At 42.7% G+C, this 22565-nt stretch overlaps 1 protein-coding gene across 1 annotated transcript in view; it reads left to right on the top strand.

Annotated features, from left to right (window-relative positions):
- Nucleotides 1-13262: 13262 nt before the first annotated feature.
- KAZALD1 (Kazal type serine peptidase inhibitor domain 1) overlaps nucleotides 13263-22565 on the top strand; it is a 95840-nt gene continuing 86537 nt past the window's right edge. Inside the window, exon 1 of the mRNA XM_073685290.1 lies at nucleotides 13263-13457. The gene's annotated coding sequence lies outside the window, so the exon portion shown is untranslated. The remainder of the gene's footprint in view (nucleotides 13458-22565) is intronic.

The following is a 22565-nucleotide window of genomic DNA, read 5'->3' as shown; positions in this document are numbered from 1 at the left end:
TCTGCCTGTATTTCTCAGCATTGAAAAGTCCACCAATCATGACCAAATTCCCATCTCCATTTGTTAAAATGCAGCTGAAAATCTTGCAAGAAAACTCCTCCATACTTTAGTATACTGTAATGAGAAAAAAACAACAATTACTTAAAAAAACACTATACAGTATGTTACAGTGTAAAAGGAAATAAAAAAAACAAAGATGAACAAATAGCAGGGCCAGAAGAGAAAACACCACAGTCTAATAATTCCCTGCTTTTATGTATGGAAAAATAACTAAAGATTAAACATCAGAAAAACATAGAATTTCCTGTGTTGAAGTCATTCTTAACCCAGTTGGCTTGTTGAGGAACTATTGGGGTTGGTAGATGAAGAATCAAGATGAGCTCAATACAGTTCCAAAATTGAAATGAAAGTGGAGAAATTGGCTGCTGTCATACAGTATATTCCATATGGTTTCACTCAGGAAAATAGGTAACACACTAATAACTGCAACTGACCCTGCTGGTTCCTGTAGAGATCCTGACCTCGCAGTCCCTAGTGGTTCCTGCATGAGCAGAAATAGCCCTAACCACAGATTAGACTATGGTGACTCGGACCTGTGCTGTCTGAGATGCTTCACGTTCCTCCTAAAAAACCGGAGGACAGAGAAGAGTGTAAATTGCCTATAGAAGGGAAAGTGTGCTGAAATAGATAGAGATCCCACAGTGAGTAAAACAAACCATGAAATACAAAATAAAGGATTAAGTGCGTACTGTTAGAGAATATGCCGCCTACTTCTTAAAAAGAAACAGAAGATATGTGCTGGGCAAAGAACATAAACAGCAGAGAGATAAACCCTAGTGGTCTTTCACTGATTGGCTTAAACTACAGCAGTATGGCTGAACATCCAAATGAAACTATTACCAGCAGGAAATACCAGCAGGAGGAAAGCATATAAAGCCTAACCCGAAAGGTGATAGAGCAGTCAAATGAGTAAATTAAAACACACAAAAGTGTATCTGCTGTGGTTTGGTGGACAGAGAAGTTGACCACAAAGCACCGGCTCAAGGGTGAATGGGATCAACGTATTTAAGAGTTACAGAAATAGAGAGTGGATCCTGCTAGACATTGGGGAAACAGCAGACCACCAAGATTTTTACATAATCCAGTTTAACATTTTTTAAAAATTGCAGTAAAGTACAAATATACATTTATTGACGTTGACGTTCATTGAACTGTAGAAAAAAATTTATTTGAGTGCCAGTTGCTATCTACTATCTCCTCCAGTTTCCTTACAAAAACAATGAGACTTGGACTCCTGTTATAATATCAGATTACTTTTTCTTTATTTTTGCATCTTGCACTTTTCATCCACAGAAAAATATAAATACAGAGAGGAGTCCGCTTATTTATCTATGAAATGTTTGGTTTATTTTTTCTGTTTTTCTAAGTCGCCCCCTTGTGTTACTGAATGTTTTCCTAATAAATTACATCATAGATACCTCCTAGAGCGGAGAGAGGGGGTGTATGAACGCCAATCTCCAAGATGCTTTACCAGGACCATAAATCCATAAATGTACAGTATGTATACGTTTTAATGAGTCCTATTTGTAAAATATCAAACTTTATAGGAGCTCTGAGAAGTGCGATGAATGGAGCCTTGTGACATATATTTATATACTGTAATACATACATCATTTGCAGCCCTGTAAACAATAAATCTTCACGTTTATTAGATATTTACTGCTATTAAATGCTTATATTATAAATGTCTAAAATTATTAAAAGTGTTTCCATCCTCTGTGGGACAGATGATTCCATTGAGGATTTTAAAAGTTAGGAGTGAATGGCCTCATAGGAGGTGACCCAAAATACAGTCTCCATCCTTAAAGCACTTTATGGAAGACTTTCATTATTGCATTTGCGCCTGTTTTTTGTTCAGTTTTTGGCATTTTCAACTTTTTCTTTGTTTGCACCAAATTCATCTTCCCATTTGTATCTTTTTAACTCTATTTACCTGTTTTTTAATAGCTCAATAGTTTGACATTGTCAGCAGAGTTTAGGCTTTTCGGATTTTTTTTGCCTGATACATCATTTGCGACTTTTCAAATAGATGCAAAATTTGTTGCAAATGTTCTCCAGTTCCTCCTGGAGTCATTTTATGTACACCAGAAGCTTTAGAGCAATTTTTGCAACATTTTGAAAAACATGCGACTTATTGCTCTAAAAAGTTGCAAAAATGGTTAAAAACTTTTTTTAACTTTGTGCACAATTCATTAACCATGTATGCCCTATTTCTGAATTTGGCGCAAAAAAATGTCAGCAAATACCACAAGATAGCTGCACTTAGACAGATTCTGGCTGATGACCATGTTCTACATATTGTGTCCCCCTATTTCCAAATAGATTGTAAGCTTGTGAGCATGACCCTCACTCATCATATTCCAACTGCTTTGGAGGTGGTAGTGGCCCCTTTACTTCTCGGGCCCCTTTGAAGCTGCACAGGTTGCACCAATGATATTTCCACCCCTGGGTTAAGGGTGCGATGCAACAGTGCTCCCAGTACTTGTCACTTCTTGTCAGCTGTCCATTCTTGAGTGGGAGCATACTGCTGCAACTCATGCCCTGAGTGCTGCATTAATAACAGGGTTATTGATGGACGCCAGTAGCATGTGGCAGTTTAGCATTTAACTAACAAAATGCTAACCATCACTTCCAAACAGAAAACAGGTGTGTACAGATACATACTAAGAGTAACCATCTTAATATAAAACCAACTAATAAAGTTGCACTCTGTAGCGCTGTAGTATGAAAACATGAAATATATGAAATTTGAATTGCATTACTGCTCTAGATAATAGGAAAAAATGAGAATACTTAAAGCATAAATAATAATAATAATATTATTATTATTATTAACAGCCTTCAGCTCGATCTGCCGACTTGATGGATGATCACTCTGTAGGAAGATCGATCTTCTGTAAGCCTAGATATGTCCACCAGGGTCTTCTCCACTGTTATCTTGATTGTATCAAGCCATCGGGTTGCTGATCTTCCTCTTCGCCTTGTTCCTTCTACTCTTCTGACCAAGATGTCCTTCTCCAGCAATTGCTCTCTTCGTATGATCTGTCCAAAGTAGGCAAGTGGTAGCTTGGTGATCTTTGCTTCGAGTGACATGTCTGGCTTGATTTCTTTGTTCTTCTTGCCATCCATGGTATTGATAACATCCTTCTCCAGCACCACATTTCGAAGGTGTTGATTCTTCTTCTGTCTTGTTTCTTTATTGTCCAGGTTTCGTATCCTTATGTTACCACAGAGAAGACCAAACTATGTACGAGCTATGTTTTCGTTGCCAGTGAAATTCTCCTCGATTTGAAGACCCTGTCCAGTGACTTCATTGTTGATTTGCTCATAGCTATTCTCCTATTGACTTCGGGTTTTATCGCTGCATCTTGAGTGAACATTGAGTAGGATAAAGCCCCCGTCTCACATAGCGAGATCGCTAGCGAGATCGCTGCTGTGTCACGGTTTTGGTGATGCAACAGCGACCTCACCAGCGATGTCGCTATGTGTGACACTTTGCAGCGATCAGGCCCCTGCTGTGAGGTCGCTGATCGCTGCAAAGTGTCCTGGACCATTTTTTGGTCGTTGCCCTCCCGCTGGTCAGCACACATCGCTGTGTGTGACCAGCGGGAGCAGCGATCAGGCTGGTAACCATGATAAACATCGGGTTACTAGGGGCACACGCGCACTTAGTAACCCGCTGTTTATCATGGTTACGAGCCTGCTAAAGTGAGCGGTAACCTCCCGCTCACCGTAGCAGAGTGGTAACCATGATAAACAACGGGTTACTAGGTGTGCGTGTGCCCCTAGTAACCCAATGTTTATCATGGTTACCAGCCTGCTCCTGCTTCAGCAGGCTGGTAACCAGGAGCAGGACATCGTGGAAAGATTCTTTCCACGATGTCGCTGCTCCCCTGATCGTTGGTGAGCCTGCCTGTTTGACTGCTCACCAGCGACCACATAGCGACGCAGCAACGATCCCTGACAGGTCGTATCGTTGTCGGGATCGTTGCAGCGTCGCTAAGTGTGACGGGGCCTTTAGAATGGAAAATCCACTGGGACGAAGGTTTAGATAAGCACCTTGATTTCTCAATAGGTGGATTTCCTGGAGACAGACAGGAGGTTGGATCGCTTTATTTGAGAGATCACTATTGTCCTCTCAAGAGGAGTGCCAAGACCTCTTACATTCCAGGAAAAATAGTTAATGATATCCGATATAGGTGTAATCCCATATATGTAAAAAATGCTGTAACCGCTCCTCTGCTCACTGACACTTTGGTTGGTATTGTATATATGTGTATACAGTACAGACCAAAAGTTTGGACACACCTTCTCATTTAAAGATTTTTCTGTATTTTCATGACTATGAAAATTGTACATTCACACTGAAGGCATCAAAACTATGAATTAACACATGTGGAATTATATACTTAACAAAAAAGTGTGAAACAACTGAAAATATGTCTTATATTCTAGGTTCTTCAAAGTAGCCACCTTTTGCTTTGATAACTGCTTTGCACACTCTTGGCATTCTCTTGATGAGCTTCAAAAGGTAGTCACCGGAAATGTTTCACTTCACAGGTGTGCCCTGTCAGGTTTAATAAGTGGGATTTCTTGCCTTATAAATGGGGTTGGGACCATCAGTTGTGTTGTGCAGAAGTCTGGTGGATTCACAGCTGGTAGTCCTACTGAATAGACTGTTAGCTGCTTTTTTCTTGCCATAATACAAATTCTAAGTAAAGAAAAATGAGTGACCATCATTACTTTAAGAAATGAAGGTCAGTCAGTCCGAAAAATTGGGCAAACTTTGAAAGTGTCCCCAAGTGCAGTTGCAAAAACCATCAAGCGCTACAAAGAAACTGGCTCATATGAGGACCGCCCCAGGAAAGGAAGACCAAGAGTCACCTCTGCTTCTGAGGATAAGTTTATCCGAGTCACCAGCCTCAGAAATCGCAGGTTAACAGCAGCTCAGATTAGAGACCAGGTCAATGCCACACAGAGTTCTAGCAGCAGACACATCTCTACAACAACTGTTAAGAGGAGACTTTGTGCAGCAGGCCTTCATGGTAAAATAGCTGATAGGAAACCACTGCTAAGGACAGGCAACAAGCAGAATAGACTTTTTTGGGCTAAAGAACACAAGGAATGGACATTAGACCAGTGGAATTCTGTGCTTTGGTCTGACGAGTCCAAATTTGAGATCTTTGGTCCCAACCACCGTGTCTTTGTGCGACGCAGAAAAGGTGAACAGATGGACTCTACATGCCTGGTTCCCACCGTGAAGCATGGAGGAGGAGGTGTGATGGTGTGGGGGTGCTTTGCTGGTGACACTGTTGGGGACTTATTCAAAATTGAAGGCATACTGAACCAGCATGGCTACCACAGCATCTTGCAGTGGCATGCTATTTCATCCGATTTGCGTTAAGTTCGACCATAATTTATTTTTCAACAGGACAATGACCCCAAACACACCTCCAGGCTGTGCAAGGGCTATTTGACCAAGCAGGAGAGTGATGGGGTGCTACACCAGATGACATGGCCTCCACAGTCACCAGACCTGAACCCAATTGAGATGGTTTGGGGTGAGCTGGACCGCAGAGTGAAGGCAAAAGGGCCAACAAGTGCTAAGCATCTCTGGGAACTCCTTCAAGATTGTTGGAAGACCATTTCCGGTGGCTACCTCTTGAAGCTCATCAAGAGAATGCCAAGAGTGTGCAAAGCAGTCATCAAAGCAAAAGTTGGCTACTTTGAAGAACCTAAAATATAAGACATATTTTCAGTAGTTTCACACTTTTTTGTTAAGTATATAATTCCACATGTGTTAATTCATAGTTTTGATGCCTTCAGTGTGAATGTACAATTTTCATAGTCATGAAAATACAGAAAAATCTTTAAATGAGAAGGTGTGTCCAAACTTTTGGTCTGTACTGTATATATACAATCTAACTCCAAGTCAATCACAATTCTGCTAAATCAACCTGTCCAGTTATGAAGCAACACTGATTGTGGATCAATTTCTCCTGCTGTTGTGAAAATGGAATAGACAACAGGTAGAAATGATAGGCAATTAGCAAGATACCCCCTATAAAGGAGTGGTTCTGCGGATGGTGACCACAGACCATTTCTCTGTTCTCATCCTTTTTGGCTGTTGTTTTGGTCACGTTTGCATTTTGTCATTGATCTCACCCCTAGAGGTACTTTAGCATGAGGCGGTGTCTACAGTACAACATGGAGGGGTCCATAGGAGGGCAAGAAGCCAGCAGCCAACACCGCTACCTCCTCCTTTGTGCAAGGAGGAACAGGAGCAGCAGTGCCAGAGACCTGCATAATAACCTCCAGTAGGCCACTAACATCCATGTATCTGCTCAAACTGTCAGAAACAGACTCCATGAGGGTGGTATGAGGGCCCGACGTCCACAAGTGGGTGTTATGATTACAGCCTAAGACCGTGCAGGGTGATTGGCATTTGCCAGAGAACACCAAGATTGGCAGATTCCACATTGGTGCCCTGTGCTCTTTACGGATGACAGCAGGTTCACACTGAGCACATGTGACAGACGTGACAGAGTCTAGAGACGCCGTGCAGAACGTTCTGCTGCCTGCAACATCCTCCAGCATGACCGGATTGGCAGTGGTTCAGTAATGGTGCGGGTGTAATGACCGGAGGTCCAAGAGAGATCCAGTGAGTCACAAACTGAGACAGCGACAGAAATAAACAACACTTTCTTTACTAAAACAGGGGTTAGACTAAAATTCAGTATTGCATGAATCAGTCTGAGGTTCCACCTGGGACACTGTCTCTACTAATTACACACAATCAGCAAAAGCTGAAATCAATGTGCCAATCTCAAGGTTCCCAGTTTATGTGAGTTACACTAAAGACCTGGAACAATTTTACCTAAACAGAGCGTCAATCTAGTGAGGGCGGTCTATGGGAACACCTAAAATGGCACACTTAGTACAATTGACTAGCCCAGGGGCATGGGGACAATTCAGTACCCGGGCCTTTTGCCTGACCTTGGGGTTGTCGCGGTGGTTGGCTCCCGGGCCCGTACCCTGGGGTCAGCTTTTAAAAAGGGATTGTTTGTTCATTTTATGAAAGTTCGTGACGCCACCTGTGGTTTCTGGTGAGAATCACCAGTGCTGCGGCAGTCCACTGAGGCCGGTGACAATGCAGCTCGATGGTATAGCTCCCCACAGGTGGAGGTAGACCTCAGGGCAGCATACGGAGAGGGGAATGCAGGACAGGCGAGACCCAGCCGGGTCAGAGCAAGAACAGGGACAGACACGATAGTCACTTCAGTACCTTTTACTGGTGGTAATTCAGGCACATCCCGGAGAACTATAGGGTGAAGGGTGCATATCAGGATCCTCCCCAATGAGCGGGTGTAGGGCCTCCTGTTTCTTGCCTCTGCATAGTAAGTTTCTGACCTGCCTGGAGCTAGGCCTAACTTTGTCTCTGTCCTGCACCGGCTGACGTTGTGGTAGGGCCTTACCTTGGAGTGCACACTCCCAGCTTACGGGGCCTATGTGTCTCCTGGCTCTGTTACGTATCAGCTTTCTGGTGATCCTGGAACCTATAGTTCTCCAGAGATTCTGGTTATGCCTTAATGGGTCTTGGAGATCCTGGTAAGCTCGGACCCGGTGTCCGGTAAATTCTTCGGGGTGAGCTGGTTAAGCTCCTCTGCCCCCTATGTTACTAACTCTCCACTCGCCTTCGGCCTACTCGGGCCCTCACTAGGCTATACACACTAACGGCAGCTTGCCGCGCTTCACCGATCTTATGGCGCCGGCACACCTTAAGCTCTAACTGAGCTGCTTGAATCTAGCTTGGCCTACCTCTGCAAACAGACTTCTGCAGGAACCGAACTGAGAACTCTGTCCCTCTCTGGCTGTGAGCAGGAACTCTGTTCTGGCTAGACTCCAGACTAGACTGAGCTACCTAGCTCCACCTTCCCTATTTATATCCCTAACGGGCTCCCTCTGCTGGTCTGAGGTGGAAGGTGGAGATGTGTGAATGTTTATGGGGGCCTCTTGTGGAGGATTCCATCAATGCACTCTTCTAGGATCTGTGATACCAAGCGCAGCTGGGCATCACACAATCCTACCATTATTAACAATAACAATGCATGAAACTATACCAATTGCTCTTATACCCCTAGTATAGGGATACCCGGGTATCTTAAAGTTACGGTACCGTTAACCTCAGATGTGGTCTATCCCAGGCCTGTGAATCGCGGTGGCTGCAGCTAGTCCCAGAAAACGTTGGCGCCAAATAAAAAGCAACGTTTACAAAAACAGCAAAGGTTCCTTGTCTTGTCAGCTGATGCCGAGCTCAAACGCCGGGGACTTTAGTCCTGTAGCCTCAGGTTCAGGTCCGGAAAGAACTCTTCACCAGGCTTGTCAGTATCCTCTCAATGTGAATGGCACCGGACCCCGTCTCTCCTCTTGCAGTCACTCACTGTTTTCCAGACCACCGACTACGCGCTCCATCACAGAGATGATATCCTTAGTCTCTTTCCCTCTCACTCGACACTTGGCTCGTTCAGCACAAAGTCTCTAGTCCACTCAGCATGGACTTCCACAAAACTCCAAAGAGCCACACAGCTTTCCCCAGCTCAGTACACGTTCTTAAGCAGGGACACAGAGAGAGAGTCTTGCTGAAGTTCAGTCCTCACAGTTCTCCTCAGACTCCCTGTCTAGCGTCTCACCCAGCAGACACCCTCAGAACACACAGGGTCTTCCGGTCTGCCCCTGCTCCCAGCTCAGTCAGGCAAAACCCACAGGGTCCTAATGCTCTCCTGCTGCTATCACATGTTAACACTCTCACACGGGGAGGCATTTCTTTGGAGGGCCGCACAGCCCTCCATGTGCTAGTAAGAGGTACCCTGACTGCAATTAGGTACCGAGATGAGATACTCAGACCCATTGTTAGACCACATGCAGGTGCAGTGAGCCCTGTGTTCCTTCTGATGCATAACAATGCTAGGCCTCATGTGGCTGAAGTATGTCTGCAGTTCCTGCATGATGAAGGCATTGATGCTTGGGACTGGCCTGCCCATTCCCCAGACCTGAATCCAATCGAGCACATCTGGGACATCATGTCTCACTCCATCCACCAACGCCACATTGCACCACAGACTGTCCAGGAGTTGACTGATGCTTTAATCCAGGTCTTGGAGGAGATCCCACAGGAGAACATCTGCCGCCTTGTCAGGAGCATGTGACGCGCCCCCTGGGTCGTGGGGTACCCGGTGCCGGGCCGGTGGATGCTGGGGGTTGTAGTCACAGTGGCGGTGACCCGGTCCGTGACCCAGGGTGGTCAATCCAAGGGGAATTATATGTATATAGAGTTTATGATGTCCGACTACGCCACCTGTGGAATGCTGCTAAAGGGGGCCGCCTCTGCGGAACAATCCTCTGAAGCTGGTGGTTTTGCAGCAATGATGGTACAACTCCCCACAGGAGGGTTAGCTTCAGGGCAGTGTGTGGATGTTGGTGGTGCTGCTGGGCGTTGTAGTGCAGTGAGTGAGGGCGCAGCAAGGAACACAGAGACAAGATATTGCAGTCCCAGGGTCTTTACTCACAGTTGTTGCAGTCCAGATTACAGAGCTCAATGTAACTGCCCACGTCGTTCTGTGCTTACTCAGTGAGGGGCTCAGTCCACCCCCAGATAGCTCTGGAGTACTTATCAGGACCCCCATTCATTGTCCTTTCTCTGGCCTCTTCTCTGCACCTCACACCTAGTGACTCCAATCCGGTATCCGCGGGCCTTGGCGGGCGACGTATGTTCCGTCCCCTGGGTCCTATATGGCTACCTTCTCGGTGAGACTGGCGTGGACTTGTGGCTACAGGACATAAAGTTCTGCAGCCTCTGGTTTCTAGCTGAGACTTGCAATCTTCTACTAGTTGAGGGACCCGGTTCCCTTTGTGTGGCCTGACCCCTCCACCTCCCGGTAGATTCGGGCATATGGGTGGCTTCCAGCACTGCCCGTACCCCTGGGATCCCTTCTGTTCCTGGAGCCTTCCTGCTCCCTCTCCTCTCTTCTTCTCCTCCCAGACTTGGGCCTCACTGTCCAGGCCCGCCTCTGGAGCAGAGCTCGTACAGAGCCTCTGCTCCTGTCACTTCTCCTCCTCTGACTGAACACCCTGAGCTAAGATGGTTCCTCTTTTATATGCTACTCCTACTGAAGTGCTCCCCTGATCTACATCCTCCACCCACACCCACTACATGGTTCCCCCTTACTGTGGTTCCCCCCACCCCAGCCAGGGATCAGGGACTGTGCTCTCCCGCAGGAGCAATCTCGCCCTGCCCTCTGAAATGTGGTGTAGTGAATGCAGGTGTTAGGGTCCTGAGCTGTACTCCTTCCTTACCTGAGGGTGAGATCCCACACCTCTGGGTGAGATGCAGTACCTCTGTAGCGACTGAACCCTCAGGGGCGCCACACATGCCCAGGCGTTGTAGGGGAGGTCATACAGTCACGTGGAGGCCACACATACTACTGAGCATCATTTCCTAGTCTTGAGGCATTTCCACTGAAGTTGGATCAGCCTGTAATTTCATTTTCCACTTTGATTTTGAGTATCATTCCAAATCCAGACCTCCATGGGATATTAATTTTGATTTACATTGATCATTTTTATGTTTTATTGTTCTCAACGCATTCCACTATGTAATGAATAAAGATTTGCAACTGGAATATTTCATTCAGTGATATCTAGGATCTGGTATTTTACTGTTCCCTTTATATTTTTGAGCAGTGTATAATGTCTGTATTGAAGCAATACTCACACCAAGAACTTTGTCAGACAGTGTCTGTCTGGGAAGCGACAGAACAGCCCTTTCTACCTGTTTGGGGGGTCTTCAGCCTGTGAGTAAGTGTAAGTGGTCCTGTTTTTTTAGCCATTTACCAATAGCTAATTTTATAACATCTTAATTACAGGTCTCTTTTTGGTGGCCATCCTTCTTGCACCATTGCAGCACTATTTGTGCTTACAACATGACCACATGTTCTATTTCTATTAGGCTAGCCTCCTGTTACCAGGGCATTTACTTCCCATTATTCCATTTACATACTCTTCTTGAATCTCAGTCTGGTTATTTTACAGGGGATGTTTGCTCTAGTCTTTGCAAACTATTTTTACCTATCTTTGTGTCTTTTTAATGTACTATATATGTATTTAATAAATATTTTGTTACATTTCTATCTACAAAAAACTCAGAGTTTCTCTGGTTTTCTTTATGGGGCAGCATGGTGACTCAGTGGTTAGCACTGTTGCTTTGCAGTGCTGGGGTCCTGGGTTCAAATCCCACCAAGGACAACATTGGCAAGGAGTTTGTATGTTCTCCCCATGTTTGCATGGGTTTCCTCCCATACTCCAAAGACATACTGATAGTGAGTTTAGATTGTGAGCCCCAGTGGGGACAGCCATGATAATGTATGTAAAGTGCAGCAGAATATGTTGGCACTATATAAAAATAAATATTATTATTATTATGCTTGATGGAATTGTGCAGGCACACTCTCGCTTATGGGTGTTGATGTGCCTTAACCAGTATGTCTTTGGGAATTTTGTTACAAACACCATTTTGTAGCGGTGTCTGCTGCCTTTGTATGGACCTGGCCTGGGTTCTATTAAATTTAGAGAATCTATCCTGGGGTCTGATATAATTTTAAAGGCGTGTGGCTAAAGTCTATAATCACTCTATATTACTGCAGACTTATGAATCCTGACAGCGAGCACACTTCGAGCTGTTAGGATTCTCCGGTGTCAGCGCCGAGAACAGACGATCATGTGAACTCAAGTATGAGATCTGGCCACATTCCGACAAGACTTGTCCAACGTTGCTAAATTCACTTGTACTGAGCGAGGCCACACACGTCTAGTCTCACGTGATCGCATGTATGCAAATCACTTCCGGCGCAAGCCCCAGAGAATCCTGTCTGTCTGTAGATGAGTTTCTTTCACTTTCACTAGAGTTGCAGGAATTAAAGGGATTGACTCATCAAGAAAATCCCTGTCTACAGGCCAACCAGGACGCTCTCTATGAGCCACATTTCCCTTGCAGCAGCATTAGATGGGGACATTTCTATTCGGCTGCAGCTTTCCCTAGCAAAATCAGCTGTGTATCCTTTCTCTTAGGAGACACTTACATTAAGGCCACAGCCCCACTATCAGTATTTGGTCAGTATTTGGTCAGTATTTTTTCTCAGGAGTGGGTGATAAATGCAGAATTGGTGACTTGTTTCTTTTATACCTTTTCTCTGATTGTTCCTCACCTGGTTTTGGCTCCCACTCCTGAGAAAAAATACTGACCGAATACTGACCAAATACTGATAGTAGGGCCGTGGCCTTAGGGTGTCGTCTGCAAAAAAGACAATAGCAAGAAAAAAAGCAAGTGAAGCCCCCATAAACATTAGACTAATGTTGGCTGAACCCACTGTTATAATGTGTATGGGAGCCCAGAATAATTAATTGTCAGAGGAAATATCGATCTGGCATGTCTGGGGACAGCACTCTCATAGAGAACAGAGGGGCACTTGGCCGATCGAGTGCTCCAGTATATGGGGGAGACAGCAAAAATGGATGACGGCCAAACGACTGGTCAAATCATCTTTCTCCCGACAGCCACCTAATGTGTCTCGTGGCATTTAGGGAGAGAAAGCCATAAACACTGAATAAACATTATAGTGTATGACAGCACAGCAGTGAAAAACAGTTACTATCCATTCAGCCATATATGTTAGAGTCACTTTGACATTACTAAGGCTGGATTTCAGTTAAAAAGCTTGAAAGGGGTTGGATACAGTCAATGGGCAATTGAAGAGCTTCAAATATTTCGAGAATAATGTGACAAAGTTGGCGAATTCAGATTCCAAAAGATTCGCTGATCTCCACCATAGAATATACAATTTTTTTACAATATTACTCTATGGACAACATACTATACTGTATACCCAGGCAATAGCTTATGTCAAGCCTTCCACCAGAGGTATATGTCGGGAAATCTTCTTGATGTACATTACTGATGAAAGTCTCAGACTCAGACGTAATGTGCACAGACCCTACGACTTCCATCAATGCACCGCTTGTTGGTAGTGTAGTATGTGTATCCTGTATTGCTTTGTATAAGGAGCAGTGGAGAGAAAGCCCAGCACTGAGAGATCTGAACAGTGGTCTGCGGATAGGGGGATGGGTCTGGGAGGAATCACATTTCAGTTTGACATCACTACTTCTCATTCAAACAGGAGACATTATAAAGGGTATTGGAAAAGCGGAGTCGCACACTGCAGAGGTTGTAACCCTTTAACACATCAGTGGTAAAACAAACTCCTCCTGACTGATTCCCAGCACCTCCTGACACGCAGATAAGCAGCCACATCCAGCTGTGCCTGCCTGGCCAGACTGTGCAGCAGGTAAGGACCCTCTCTACCTCTATCCCTGCTGCAGCCTTTCTACAAAAAGAAATGCATCTTTGTAATTGTTTCCTTAGAACGAATTACTATTTAATGCATTAATAAATTTATTTAACATTTTTTTAAATTCAATTATTAAATCCTTATTTGCTCATATAAACTATTTGCAGCATTTTTAACTGTGATTTTTTTTTTAAAACATTACCATTTAATTAATTCCATTTCTGATTTTTGTGAAATTGATACATCTCAGACTGGTGTTTCTTACTTTACACACATAGTAAATGGCATGCAAGAAGATACATACAGATGTAGTTGAGTTCAGTTTGTTGGGTGAAGATGAGTTTGTCATCAAGATATACAGAAACTGTGCAAAGAGCATGAATGAAGATGAAAACAAAGTGACCACATCTATATGTGCAGCATCTATGTTCCAATCTCAAACTTTATGATATATTGTATTTTCAAAAGCAGCATTGTCTTAGGGAACTATGGTTAGCACTTAATCACACACACTGTCTTTTCAACATTTTTTTTTTAAATGTATGCATTTTTATAGATTTTTTTCATAACATTTAAAACTTTTTTTTCTGCCTTTTTTTAAAGTTCTTTAGAAAACATTAGGGGAAAAATTAAAAAAAAGAAAAAAATGTTATACCCTAAGCAAGCAACATTTGAAAAAAAAAAAAGCCACAACAAGGCTCTTCTTGTAGTGAAAATGCATTTTTTACAGGCATTCTCACCAAAATACACAATAGCAATCTGCTCAATGTGTTGCGTTTTTGCTGCATTTTTAGGATACGCTTTTCCTTTATTTAGTATGCAGCATTTTTTAAAGCGTTTTTTAATGCCAATTCCACACTTAACACAATTTCGATTTTATATGTTCTTTTCATGCTTCCTATAGAAGTCCATAGGGAAAAAACTCACCAAAAGGGTAAGTTTACACGAGCGTACAAAAAATTGTTCAGTTTCATCCAGAGAAGTGGGAGGATTTTTTTTCTCATTTGTCATTCATGTGCAATCCGTTTTTTTACCATCGCAGCCATTAATCTTTTACAAGACCATTTACAGTTTCCTATGTTACAGAATTACAATGTATCAGTAACAATATGATGCTATACAGTAGCTACGTACAGCATCCGATTTTTTTTACGCACCCATAGACTTGAATGGGTGAGTCTGAGTCTCATCCGATTTACGGAAGAAACTCACACATGCTGGGATTTTTTTCACAGGTAGATTCGATCAGTGATAAAAATCGCTCATCTGAACTGCCCCATTTAATTACATTGGTCTGAGTACTATCCGTTTTTTTACGGACAGCACTCGGACCAAAAATACGGTCGTGTGATCGAACTCAAGTTCTGCAGCACTTTTTACACACAGTGGCCATTCGTTTTCAGGAAATCTCATCCACTCTACAAAATGCAATGGTTTTTTTGTGTAAAAAACACAGTGGAAAATGAGTTTCGGCTCTGCTGGTACTTACCCCCAAAATTGAAAATCTGTCTTTAGACTTAATAATATGCTCACCACAGGAAACCATGACGTCTTTGGTTCTCCCCTCCCAAAAAAATAAAACTTGATTGAAGAATTCTGTAAAATGCTGTGTGTGAATCCAGCCTTATAGGAAAGAATGAAAGGGAGGGGAAAGGCATGCTTTTTACATACATGCTTTACATATCGCATGATGATATATACGTACATGACTTTCATAACTTCTGTTCTGTATTAACATATGTAGTTTTTTTATGTAGCTTTTTTCTTACAAATTGGACCCAATACAGACTTTAGCTAAAAATAAATGGCTGTAAAAGCTGCACTTGTAAATAGTAAACTAACATTCAATATCTCCTATTCCTCAGGCAGACATCCCCCCTGAGGTCAGCTCTTAGGGACAAAATTTAAAGAAGCAGTATTTATATATTTTTTTGGATGGTAAATGGACAAGTTGATCTCAAATTGTAGGAAAAGGTGTTCTTAGGGAATCTCACCAATGCTGTGCTCTCTATATTGCATCTTCTCCTTGTTCTATGGACTACTTGCGTTGGCTATATATTATAATTGATGCATGGAATATCATTTGTATCATCATTTGCTATAGTTGACATTGTTTTAGTTGGATATATAGACAGGAATAATGCAATAATGTATATTCTGCTATGGAGTATTACTAACTCCCAGAAACACTGTGTCACTCACTATACATGTGCTGAGGAGACCAGCAGAGGTGAACCTGGATGTGATTGTATTTTATGGGTGAAAGGTTTATTTTTGTAGAAGAATGAAGAGCGTATATCGCTGTAGCTGTAAAGTTTCCCCTGCCCTGTGATCTTGATGTAATCCAGAGGAATGTAAAAGAATACTTGACTCCAAACCAGCTTTAAAGACCAAATAAAATCTGCTGGAAAATCCTGCAGTAGATAAGAACGTGTCTTGAGATCTTATATAAGATTAAAGTGAAGTTGTGGTTTGGAGACATTTTAAAGGGGGTTATCCCAACTGATGGCACATTGGTGGGCTCAAATGATCAGTAGTCCCCCCATAGGTCACAAGAATGGGGATGACCACCCCTGCCCCTATTCTGTTACCGTCCTGCCCCTACTCCATTATTGTCTTGAGATATGCTATAAATGACTGAGATGGGAATAATTTTGACCTGTTGAAAATTTAGAATCCGACTCCTGTAAAAATGGGACAAAGGTAAATAATTCTTAAAAAAATAAATAAGCATTATCTACCTGTGCAAGCCCCTGCTACTCTAATATCACTTCTCAGCTTCTTTCATACAGTAATGGGGTTTTGGGAGAATGGAGAGGGGGTTTACACTACCTTTTGACCCAAGTTTTGGGTTGAAATTTGGGGTCCTTTTCGTGTTTCCCCCCAAAATGAGGGTTTAGGTACCAGTAGTGCCACAAAAATGTGTGGCATACCTTACTACAGCATTACACACAACAATCCATGCTGACTGTGTCCGAAATGCCCCAAACCCCCGACTTATATGAGGGGGGATGTTAAGGGTGTTTTTACCCCTTGATGGCTTTTGACGGGTAATCTGATGATGCAAATTAGTTAGAATGATCAGTAGATGTGAGGAGATGAACATAATGTTTGCCTCTTTGCATAACATGGCGTTTTAGGGGGGAAATTCTAGGGGGTATACATGTAAAACCTCTGAAAATTGGGATAAACATTCCGATTTTTTGACTAGCTTCCAGACATTTTTTGGCGCCTTTGAAAGCATACTGATTCTACCAAGGTTATCATTATCACCCCATTTTCAACCCTTTGGGGAGGGTTTGCGTTTAGTGGTGCACCGGAGGGGTAGATTTTATCGTAGGCGGTCGAACTTGACAGGATCACAAATGATAGGCAATCGACCATTACTGACGAAATTTTCAAACCAATCCATTCAACAGTTTCAGAGAAAAGTCGACTTCTTTGGAATCGTTCTAGTCACTTTCCAATTTGGGGTGTTTAGAGGGTTGCGGTCCCTAGAATTGATTTGAAAACAGCAAAACAATTTATGTATCATGAAATTCCTACAGCCATACAAAATTTTGTTTTTGTTTATTGCACAGTGTCAGAATACCTGGCGTGCAAAGACCGATGCCACCCCCATATCATATCACTTGCGGGGGCGGCGCTAGTTTCTGCATGCTGGGTAGTTTTGCAACACACACTAAAAGTTTGTTCTGTTGCTGGCTCATTACTACTGATCTGAGCCGGCAACAGAGTGTGTGTGCGCAGTCATTGTGCACATTACACAGCACACATCAGGCAGGGACTAGCCCAGCCCCTAAAATGAGAGTCACCGATGATGCTTAGTTTTGGGGAGGGGGCAGGGACTGCACCAGTGACCACAACTTCTGATTCCTGATGACGTTTCACTTGAGTATCCCAGCATGCACTGGAATTCTCAAATGAAGCATCATCAAATAAGAAGTACGGAAAAAAAGCAAAGCAGTTAGATAGTGTAGTAAGGGAAGGATAGAGAATTTTAAATTAAAATATTAGAAAATAGTTTAGATAATGGCATTAAGTAGATAGCGATTTAGGAGGAAAATTAATTTGTATATCGGACAACTGCTTTAAGGCTTCCATACACATTAGATCAAAACTTCTGAAGTGTTTGGGACCTTCTGATTCTCTTTACACAGATGATGTTGGGGAAAAGTAGGAGAGGAGATAAACCTATGGCAGCAGCCTTCTCCTCTCTCCCCATTGAAAACACATGAACACTTGTTCGAGCCAAGTGCTTAAGTGTATGAGGTAGCTGGGAGAGACAGCTGTCTGCTGAACAAATGTTTGGCGGACAGCTGTCTAATGTCTATGGCCAGCCGTTACGCCCCATACAAATTATAAATTGGCTGAACAATAGTTTGGCTATCAGTTATCTCTTCCTATACACAGGAATGCTCAGCTCGGCCAAGCCCACCTATATTCTCTATGGGCGAGCCACTGTCAGACTCTTCTGGCGGCGGCTTATCTCCAGCAGAACAAAAGGATCGGACATTGGAAATATGTCTGGAACATTTTTTCTCCGACATCATCTGTACAAATTAGACAGTTGGCTTATCCTTCCGATATCGGGGGGTTTGGCCAACTTTAGTTAAATGTAGACGGTAGCATTTAGGCTGCAGGTTGTGATCACACTCATTACAACCTATGTACTTACAGCCATAGAAGCTGTAAAAAAAAACTGCACCAGAGTGGATGAGCCATAAAAAAGCAATCCTACCACTGTGCTCTGGACGAGTTAGCCATGTATTCGATAATACGTCTTTAGCCTCTTTTCATACTGTAGTAGATAAAGGGATCTAAACACGACTGCATTTTTCTTTCCAAGCCCACGTTCCTCTGTATTGATATAGTATGCTCAATTAAAACCAGACTCGCACAGTTTCCTGAGTACGCTGCCAATCATGTCACTTTTTGGAAGTTAAGTGCTTTAAATGAAACATGTAGACATTTCATATTCATTCTTGGAAAAAATAGTTTTCCAGCTCGAAGGCAAAGAAAAGATTGTTCTGTTTTAATCAGCAATAATCTGAAGTGTCGCATTTTCCATCAATGAACGTTTCATTGGTTTACATTATATTGTACTCAATGAAAGACGTGCACTATTCCAAGTATTTCCTGGTTCCAGGTTGTAGAGGTAAAAGGCAGACTGACAAGAGAGGCCACCTTGAATAATCCTCTCCTCTGACAAATGCCAAGTTCAGCACGCTGAAGGCTAAATCAACGGGAAATTGTGCCTGGAAGATGCCAGAGGAGAGAAGCTGGCCAGACCTGTTTCATTCTTTAATTTGGGGACACTGCCTTGATTTTCTCTGCAACAAAGTTACAATATAAGTTCTTTTTGAGATGTCCTGCATCATAGTAGAGTAAATATGCTGGGGTGTAGAGCATGTGCTCTTTACTGGGGGGAACGAGCACCAGAAACTGGGATTGGGCAGTGAGCTTAATCATGTTGATCAAACTGATGAATCTGGCAGATTCGCTCAAGTATGACTGGGAAATTCAATTCTCATTGATTTTTTTTATATGAATCAAGTGTACTTTATTATGCGCTGAGGTTTATGCAGTCCCCAGAATATAAGAAGTGACCTTCCTTGATCTGTCCCTCTGTACCTCCCTGCTGTACTTCAATCAAGACTTCAGTCTGACTCTGTTTTCCGGCATCTTTGGAAACACATATCATGACGGTGCGTGAAACATCATGACTAAGCCTTATGTGATGTCATGAAGAGCATCTCCCTGCATCATCACGTTGTTATGGGACCTAATCAACGCCAGATGTGCCCAAGATGCCAGAAGTCAAATGGATAGCATAGCGGGTCTGTACAGCTAGTTAGTTGATTACCAATTTTTTCATTTCTTTTAGACCCTTTTCCAAAACTTTAGAATCTAGTTAAATTTTTGCTAGGTTTATACAAAACATTTTGCAAAAATGTATCTAATTCTGATAAATCTGAATTTTCTGTAAAATTTGAAGCAAATTCAATTTGCCCCAAATTGTAAGGCTATTGTCTACTATCTGTCATATTGGAAAGTGGCTTCTAAGGAATTTATTGGTGTAACCTGGATCTCAGGCTTAATGTACAGTACAGACCTGGCCTCCACAGTCACCAGACCTGAACCCAATCGAGATGGTTTGGGGTGAGCTGGACCGCAGAGTGAAGGCAAAAGGGCCAACAAGTGCTAAGCATCACTGGGAACTCCTTCAAGATTGATGGAAGACCATTTCCGGTGACTACCTCTTGAAGCTCATCAAGAGAATGCCAAGAGTGTGCAAAGCCGTCATCAAAGCAAAAGGTGGCTACTTTGAAGAACCTAGAATATAAGACATATTTTCAGTTGTTTCACACTTTTTTGTTAAGTATATAATTCCACATGTGCTAATTCATAGTTTTGATGTCTTCAGTGTGAATGTACAATTTTCAAAGTCATGAAAATACAGAAAAATCTTTAAATGAGAAGGTGTGTCCAAACTTTTCGTCTGTACTGTATGTTGCATTATTTTTGCATCAGGTGCCAACTTGAAGGTGGCCATACACATGGAGATCACTTTTGGTCAGGAAAGCTCTGCCCTCTCAGTTGGAATTGGAGAATAAGCCTCTGTCGGATAGCTCCAAAGGAGACAGATCTCACATAATAGCCAAGAGTTGATTCCTTTTCACGTCAGTTGAGACACCTCCTTGTAGAGTAAAACCAACAGGTTTGGCCAATCTAATGTTCTAGGATAGACTTTCTTTCACCCGAGCTAACGATTCATTTTGGTGCCCTATCCCTGTATCTAAATACCCTTGGTAAGGCAATGTGGTTTATTGATGCATCATCATTGGCTTTACATGCACTGTAATTGCTCATTCATACTGATGAGCTGTATATATCGGGTATGTTCACACTTGGCATAACTATACAGTTTTTTTGCTAAACCATGAAATGAAGAATGTGCTTAAAATAAAGGATTTATACTGTTACCTCACCTTTCCTGCAAAGTAAGCTATGTAACATTTCTTGCTTTGGCGGATTTCTATGTCACAGACTTTAATATACTAGATACATCCCAAAAATTTGCATGATCAAAAATGAATACATTTTCAAATGATGTCGTATGCTGAACTTAGAATTCTGATGCAATGAGCACAAGAGCCTAAAGGCCCCCCAGGTATATTGGACTAAAGTCTGCCAAAGCTGCCAATATCGGTGGGATCGGATGACAGTCTAATGTGATTGAGTCCTTTTCACTCTCCCCCAACAGATGATGTCAGGAAAGAGTAGGATTCAGCCTTTTGAATTTCATTAGCCAATCCTTCTATTCTCCCGAGAGATCAGCCACTTCCAGAGGAGTTCATCATCGGCTCTCTTGTAGAGAATGTAGAAGAGTTCTACTGACCCAAGCATTCCTGTGTATGGGGGAGTCGGGAGAAATAGCTGTCACCTGATTAATCATTTGGTGGACAGTATCTAATGTGTATTGGGGCCCAAACTCTGCCAAAACAAGGACTTGAGAGATTTGCACCCCTTTTTGGAGATATGATACTGATGGGTGCTACTAAATAGTCATCTAGATCTTGTCGGTCACAGAGACGTCAATGTTTTACTGTTCAGACATGTTGCTTGTTGTTACAGCAACTGAACACAGTTTAGGGGTTAAAGCCTCATATAAAACCCAGTTCCCTCAAATAAGAATAGAGTGACTGGATTCTGATAAAAGTCTCTAAGATCATGCCGATTTGTATTGTAGGAGGTTATATTAGGGCTTTTATCCTGTACTTCTCACCCATCAGATAAGATCTGTGCACATTGTCCCTTCCACCATATGCTCTTTCATAGCAAACACACATTTCTTTTTCTACTTTTCCATTCAGAATTTGTGGCAGTATTCTTGGCTTATTGAACAGGTTTCAGTACTTTCATTTTAATAGTTCTTTATGAAGGCAAATCCAGAAGTTGCAACGTATTTACAGACATAATGAATAAAATTCAGTTAACTGTCTAGCGTCAAATTCATGAGTCAAATTTTTCCATTTTTTATCGACTTTGCAATTTAGTTTAGGAATTTACTGCCAAAATCAGTGAATAAAGGGCCCCCATACACAGACAAGTAGGTGGCACCTGCTGGTGTCAGAGGAACCAGACAACTATCTAATGTGTATGGGGTCCTCCACTCTCCCAACAGATGCTCCTTGGGGTACAAAGATTCGGCATGTTCAATTTGTATGCCTGATCCTTTGTTTTCCAGGAAGTAAGCTACTGACATAGGAATCTGCCAGTGGCTTACTCGCCTCTCACCATAAAAAACACAACAATGCTTGGTCGAGCATTCATGTGTGTAGGTAAATCAGGAGAAATAGCTGTCAGAAAAATGTGCGTTAAAAAATCTTTTTGCATTCCCACACAACAATAATAGTGCCCTGCCCCAATATTATTAGTGCTGCCACTCATTAATATCCCCACAGAGGCACTATTGTGCCCCAAGTCCCCACATAATAGTAATTGAGCCCCTGCATGGTACTGTCCCTCATTTGTGCCATGTACAGCATTAATATTATTATTATTTATTTATATAGCGCCATTGCTTCCATGGCGCTGTACATAAGAAGGGGTTACATACCAAATACAGATATCACTTACAGTAAACAAACTAACAATGATAGACTGGTACGGAGGGAAGAGGACCCTGCCCTTGCTGGCTTACATTCTACAGGAATGGGAAAGGAGACAGTAGGTTGGGGGATTGCAGTAGCTCCGGTGTTGTTGAGGTGGCAGCGAGGTCATGGCAGGCTGTAAGCTTGTTTGAAGAGATGGGTTTTCAGGGTCCGTCTGATGGATCCAAGTGTGGAGGCTAATCGGATGTGTTGAGGCACAGAATTCCATAGGATGGGGGATATTCGGGAGAAATCTTGGAGGCGATTGGTTGAGAAACGAATAAGTGTGGAGGAGAGAAAGAGGTCTTGGGAGGACCGGAGATTACGTAAGGGAATATATCAGGAGATTAGTTCAGAGATGTACGGAGGAGAGAAGTTATGGATGGCTTTATAGGTCAGTGTTAGTAGTTTGAACTGGATACGCTGGGGAAATTGGAGCCAGTAGTGA

The sequence above is a fragment of the Phyllobates terribilis genome, unplaced genomic scaffold (assembly GCF_046119375.1).
Source record: "Phyllobates terribilis strain yellow unplaced genomic scaffold, ASM4611937v1 Scaffold_5__5_contigs__length_657084704, whole genome shotgun sequence".
Classification (NCBI taxonomy): Eukaryota; Metazoa; Chordata; class Amphibia; order Anura; family Dendrobatidae; genus Phyllobates; species Phyllobates terribilis.
The sequence above is the reverse complement of the archived record's forward strand: the minus strand, read 5'-3'. Positions and strand labels throughout refer to the sequence as shown.